At 42.9% G+C, this 6,495-nt stretch overlaps 1 pseudogene; it reads right to left on the minus strand.

Annotated features, from left to right (window-relative positions):
* Positions 1 to 1,109: 1,109 nt before the first annotated feature.
* LOC119901441 lies at positions 1,110 to 3,901 on the minus strand (annotated as a pseudogene).
* Positions 3,902 to 6,495: the final 2,594 nt, after the last annotated feature.

The following is a 6,495-nucleotide window of genomic DNA, read 5'->3' on the forward strand; positions in this document are numbered from 1 at the left end:
TGAGATCCATGATGATAGAGAAATTAATAAAGCATGCTGTGAATATTTTAGAGACCGCCCAAAATATCACAAATATTGCTTTTAGGGGAGCTGATGTCTTATTAAGGTGAGCTAAGCTCCCCCTGGCTCCCCCCTACTTTGCACCATGCCTACAACTCGTGCTCACTCCCCTCTTGTCACATATGGACCCATGGTCAAGGCCTATCGGCGTTTGTAACGCACTGGGGATCCCTATAGCGTCATAGGTCAAGGCAGTGGGGGAAGCCCTGTAGCGTCAGTTTGATACAGTAAAGGCAGGTAGGATACGATAAACTATTTAACAGAAAAGACTCCTCTCCCTCGCCCTGTAAACTCCAGCGCCCCGCCCCCCTCTGTTAACTCTAGTATGGGTTGCTGGCTGGATTAAGTCTGATGCTCCTGATTTTAGCATAATCCATGCCGCGCAACTACATTCTTCCATCTCACAAAGAATATAAAGCCCAGGTCGAAACAGTGTAGCCTGAAGAGGCTGAACGAAAATTACCTGAACATAGCTGCAGCATCCAGTACTACAGCTGTATAATATTGTCCTGTTTTTCCAAAAACCCACTAATGTTGATGTTCAAGCTCATCTTAATTATTTAATCAGGCACCGCCATCGCCCAAGTGTATCTGCTGCAGGTTTATCAAGTGTAACACACAAAGCTACTCAAATCGGACTCATTAAATATCAAAAATCAACATTTTCCTTTTTGTGTTTAACAGAAAAACAAAAACCAATGTCTGTTTTTTTGTTTTCTGTTTTTCTGTTTTTCAAAAACAAAAAAGAACTTGGTTTTTTGTTTTTTCTGATTCAATTTTTGACTTCATTGGAGATACTAGAAGATGTTTCATCCCTCATCCAAGAGACTTCTTCAGTTCTGAAATGACCAGTTGGGAAACTCAGCCATTTAACCTCTGTAGGGTTGTTTGCCAAGATTGTCAATACTGCTGGTTTGGTAGTGCTCCTGGCTGTTGTAACGACAGTCCTTATGGTTGCTAGAACCACCCGTGGCCAAGTTTGAACAACCATCGTTGGCATCTTCTCCTGAGGCCAAGAGGTAAAGTTTCCTGGGAAGTGATGAAACGACAGCATTGTAAGTGGGGGATAAGTGGTGGCGTAGACCCCCTTCTCTGTTCAGCGACAGCTTCTCAGCCCGGATGTAAATGGCTTCCTTGACACTTCTTTCAAACCATCCATCCTCTCTGTCTAAAATGTGCACCTGGTGGTCCTCAAACGAGTGTCCTCTGTCCTTCAAATATAAGTAGACTGCAGAGTCTTGACCTGAGGAGTTGGCCCTTCTGTGCTGAGCCATGCGTTTGTGTAGTGGTTGTTTAGTTTCCCCAATATACATGCATTCCTCACTGCACTGGGCTGCATAGACTATATTGCTTTTCTTGTGTTTGGGTGTGCGGTCTTTGGGTGTACCAGTATCTGTTTTAGCAAGTTCTTGGGTTGTGGTGTTTGTTGAAAATCCAACGAGTTTCTCTGATACTTAGACACTCTGATACAATGTTGTTGCATTTGACCCTCTTTTCCTCATCCCCTGTGTTGTTCTTCCTGGATTTTGTGGCTGATTTCACAAAGGTCCATTTTGGGAACCCACAAGTGGCAAGTGCCCCCTTCCGGTGGCTCTGTTCCTTCTCTCTGGCTTGTGCACTTTTTGATATGTTATCCACTCCGTGGTGCAGGGATCTGATGACCCCTAGCTTATGTTCCAGTGGTGGTGGGAATCGAAAAGTAAGTATTGGTCTGTGTGTGTGGGTTTCCTGTAAACCGCAAGCTCCTGTTCAGGGACAGCACAGTCCAGGAAGACCAAACTACTGTTGTGGACATCTTCTTGAGTGAACTTGATGTTACCGTCCATGGAGTTGATGTGTTCTGTGAAGGCTTGCACTTCATAGGTTTCAGTTTTGACCCAAGTGTCATCCACATACCTGTACCAGTGGCTCAGTGCTGTTCCTCTGAAAGAGTAGAGAGCTTTGCTCTCCACTTCTTCCATGTAGGTGTTAGGCACATTAGGGGATACTAGTGAGCCCATGGTACAGCAGTGCTTCTGTCTGTAGAATCGTCCGTTGTGCTGGAAATAGGTGGTGTTTAGACAGAGTAATTTACAGATCTGGTCAATAACGTCCGGCTGCGGACTGTAGCACAGCACACACCACGCCACTCACTCACGCTGCACCCCTGGCTCAAGCCATGCCCCCTCATGGTACTGTGTCTCAATTCAGGAACTGCATCATCAAATGCTGTAGCCGCAGCACATTTCTGTATTGTCTGTTCTGCTCAAGCGCATACTTATTCCCGCCAATTTGTACCACGCATGTGTGGACATTGTAGTTAACAGAATCTATTTATTGAGGATGTCCACAAATGTTGCATATAAAATGAATAAAACTGAATAAAATACCACAATATAATAAAATAAGATAAAAATAAAAATGTGTTTGTAAGGATCTTAATAGAAACATAAAACTTTGGACTAACATGAATAAAATGCTTAGTTTTAAAGATTATATGATTATTTAGATTAACAACACTAAACAGCTGAAATGAAAAAATTATATTGTACTTATTTGTCCAATAAGACCATAAATTCATCTTTTGCTGTACTGAGCTGTGATTACCTACCTGCTGCTTCTGCTGCATCATTACTTCCTGTTGGAAGCAGCGTGTACTGCACATGATCGCGCAGCATAACCGTGGTTTAATGACGTAGAACAACGGCAGAAACACTGTAATTCTGGTAGCTGCACCAACAAAAAGTGTCATGGCTCTGTGTGTTTGTCTGCCTCGGATCGTCACTGATTAATCAGCCCACCTACGAGGCTCACCTGTGAAACACCAACGCAGCGTCACTGATGGCAGAATAGTTTTTTTAGATTGCTGAGAGCTTATAATCTAAGCAATATGACGTAATTTTTGGGCCTACATGGATTCCTCCATTCAGGCTTTGGTCGAATTCACTGTCCGCTCTCTGGCTTACCCCCTTGTTCAAATCCCAACTTCTAGTCAGAACTTTGACCTACACAGAGATCTGCGCTAATGCCGCGCCCCATCACTCACACCATCACGCCCCTTGCTCACACTACGCCCCATGAGCCACAGTCCGTAGCCGGACCCTTCTCGATCTTGTCTTGTAGTAGCTGTTTCCTTACAGTTTCTACTGCCTCCATGGTGGGGATGCAGGTTAACAAGAAAGTCACATCATAGGACACCATGGTTTCATCTCGGTCCAGTTTCTGTCCTAGAAGTCCTGGATTTTTTGGTGTGGTGAGGCATGTTATCGACCAAGGGGGCTAAGATGGTAGATATTTGGCAGTGTTGTACGTGACCGAGTTAATGCTGCTGATAAGAGGCCTGAGTGGGGCTCCTTCTTTGTGTATCTTGGGTAGTCCATATATGCAAGGAATGGCAATACTGTTGACCGGTGATGGTGTTTTCTTTCTGTAGTTTTTGCAGACATTCTAAGGGCTTTTTCTTGTATCCGCTGGTTGGGTCTCGCCTCAGTGTCTCATATGTGTTTGTGTCCATTATTGACCTTGTCCTGGTAGTCTGCTGTTTTTAGGACCACCGTGCATCTTCCTTTGTCCGCAGGTAGGATAGTGATGTCTTGATCCTTGCTCAGCGATGTCACAGTCTTCCTTTCTTGGAAGGTGAGGTTGGAAGGGGGTGCCTTCGCATTAGAAAGGGCTGCCGATACCTTTAGCCTGAGCTGTTCTGCTTCTGTTTCTGATAATTTCTGCTTCTGTAGCTGTGATGAGGTCCACTATAGGCAACTGCTGTGGTGTGATGTCAAAGTTTAATCATTTGGCCAAAACGTCTTCCTCTGGTTGGGTGAGTTCCCTATCTGACAGGTTTTTTACCCATCTGTTATGTTTCCTGCGTTGTGGGGTTGTTGTCCTTTCTCCTCCAAGAAAATTCTTCTGTTTTGTTTGCGTTGCTGGCTGTAGGTTTTGGAATTTCTGGGTCCGTCTTTCCTTGCTCTTGTTGAAATAGCTGTGCTTTCTTGATAAAATCCATGACGTTTTCCAGTACTGTACTGGGCAGATGTTTTTTCCAGTTTTTGGTGTACATTGTACAATTCTTTATCCAGGGCTTCAATGGTGAAATGGATCTGTCTCACTCTCTCATTCAGTAGCTGGCATTGCGCTTTCTCCAAGATTGTGAGAATAAAGTAGATTATCCACAGTGATATTTGCAGGACTAAATCCTGTCAGGGCCCTTTGGGGATTTGTACATGAGATTTAAAGTTAATGAGTCATGGCTATTGACAAGTGATTCCTCTTTAACACTTCAGATGGGAGAATTAGATCATATTTGGCTGCAATTGCGCCACATGTGGTAAAGAGCTGTCGTCGCATATGTCAAATAATCACCACCCCTAAAGGGATTGTTCAGGATTTTTGGAAGTGGGGCTGTATGGGGTCAGTGTATTACCTGCAGTAGATTTGTGAGAGGCATACAGTAGACTAGACCGTACAGACGGATTTCATTTAGTTTCTCAACATCAATCTACAACTCTTTTGTTTTTACCACCTCATAGCTAGTCATATTTGATTTTAATGTTTTTGTTTTACATTTGAGCTTCATGACGGTATTTCTAGTTTTGTTTACTCAACACTATTCTGTCTAAAAAGTTTGGAGAAGCAGAGAGTTGTACTGGCTTGCTAGCTAAGCATAGTATGTCCTGTCACAATGGCCCTATCCACATGCTGTGGACAGGATCAGCAGACAAACATATTTTAGCCACCTAAATGAAAGCCCACCAAAAAAAAACAATATCAGTTAAAGTGCACATTTCCTTTATAGAGTGCACAGGCAATTTGCGTGTATGTGTAGGAAGGTCTATGGTCTATGGCTGAGAAAAACTCATAGAAAACGTAGTTACAAAGGAAATGGCTGTCTGACAGCAAGGTGCTACTACTGCCTGACTATGGATAAGTACCTCAAACAGCTCCACTTCAAAAATCCTGTACTACATTTATTAGGATTGAACCAGATATCTAGCAAATGCAATGTTATGAGAAGTAATGGGCACATGAAGTGCAAGTGGGATCCCTGATGAGTAAGACGCACATGCCTAGTGACAATCTAGTGTCCAGGCATAATTCCTGTTGCTTGTACAGTCACTGAGATCCTACAGTTCCTCGGGATTCTGATCTGATCAGACCAGTGTTTGTGGCCTCAAACCTGCACGATCTCCGACCACAACCATTGAAGAATGTGGTTTCTTCAAACTAACTGCACAGTTCAACCTGTGGAAGTAGGCTGGCTTGACTTTGCGTTGAGTTGAGGCCTAATTTTTGTTTACGCAGTGTATCCTGACATTTTCTGCAACACAATTTTGAAGAAGAAACACAGCACACACATGCATGCACACATACACTCACAAAGCCTTGCTGTTACTAAGTGGAAGCCAGTTCCATAATTATGTTTCCTCTCTGTCTGTCTGATTACCAAAATAACAATTTCAAGATGGAAGCAGTATGCAAATAATGCAGCGTGTGTATCTGTGAGTATTTCTGTATTTGTATTTCTCTGTGCGAGAGAGAGATAATCAGATGCCAACTGAGCTGTGAAAGTGATTGTCATGGAGCACAGTGTAAGAGAGGGAACAATCAAAGAAACACACTACTTATCACACTCACACATCCACACACATGCACAACACACAGTAGGATACGACTAATACGGGAGTTTTGGATCTAAGATTGCAATTTGGGAAGTAATTATGATTTGCTACTTTTTTTGGTTTTCACATGACTATCAGATGTACTTTCATCTCTTAACAACACACCAACAACATAATTGCAAAAGTAGGAGAAGCAGATCATGAATCATCGTTAGCAGCAGCAGTAGCAGCATCTCTACACTTGTGGCGTGTACTTGATTTTAAAATGTTCTCACTTTGATACTTCAGATCTTTTTTATTCCCTGCGTGCACACAACTGCAGCTGAATTGCACCAATAACCGGAAGTCATTGCATTAACTATGTCTGATTCACATTAGAAAATGAAAACAAACACGCCAAGTCCACATCTCTGCCTTTTGAAGACTTGCCACTTTGATTTATATTGCTGCTTGCGGTGACATGGCTTGCCAATCACAATCACGGCAATGTTTTTGAGATTCAATATAATTCAAGGACCAGTCAACCATTTCAGTTGACCTTGAACCCTGACTTGTGGTTTACAGTATTCGGTTTGTATATATTTTAAATAAACTTAATAATGAAGACATAATCATCCCCTCTGTCTCACATTTACCAGTCTGTCTCTTTCTCCAAAACAGACTCTCCCCTGTCTTTCTACTCCCTTTCTTCCAACCGTGTTTCTTCATTTCCTTTGCTTCTCTCTGTTCTGATCCTGTCTCTTGGAGTGTGACCCCTTGTTTCCTACCTTTGACAAGAGGAGATCTGACTTGACCCATGCATAATTGCACATCTGTGTGGTGCTGAGGGTGTCTGTGTCTA

The sequence above is a fragment of the Micropterus salmoides genome, unplaced genomic scaffold (genome assembly GCF_014851395.1).
Source record: "Micropterus salmoides isolate LMB-PRFRI ecotype aquatic unplaced genomic scaffold, ASM1485139v1 Ms_hic_scaffold_1303, whole genome shotgun sequence".
NCBI classification, from domain to species: domain Eukaryota; kingdom Metazoa; phylum Chordata; class Actinopteri; order Centrarchiformes; family Centrarchidae; genus Micropterus; species Micropterus salmoides.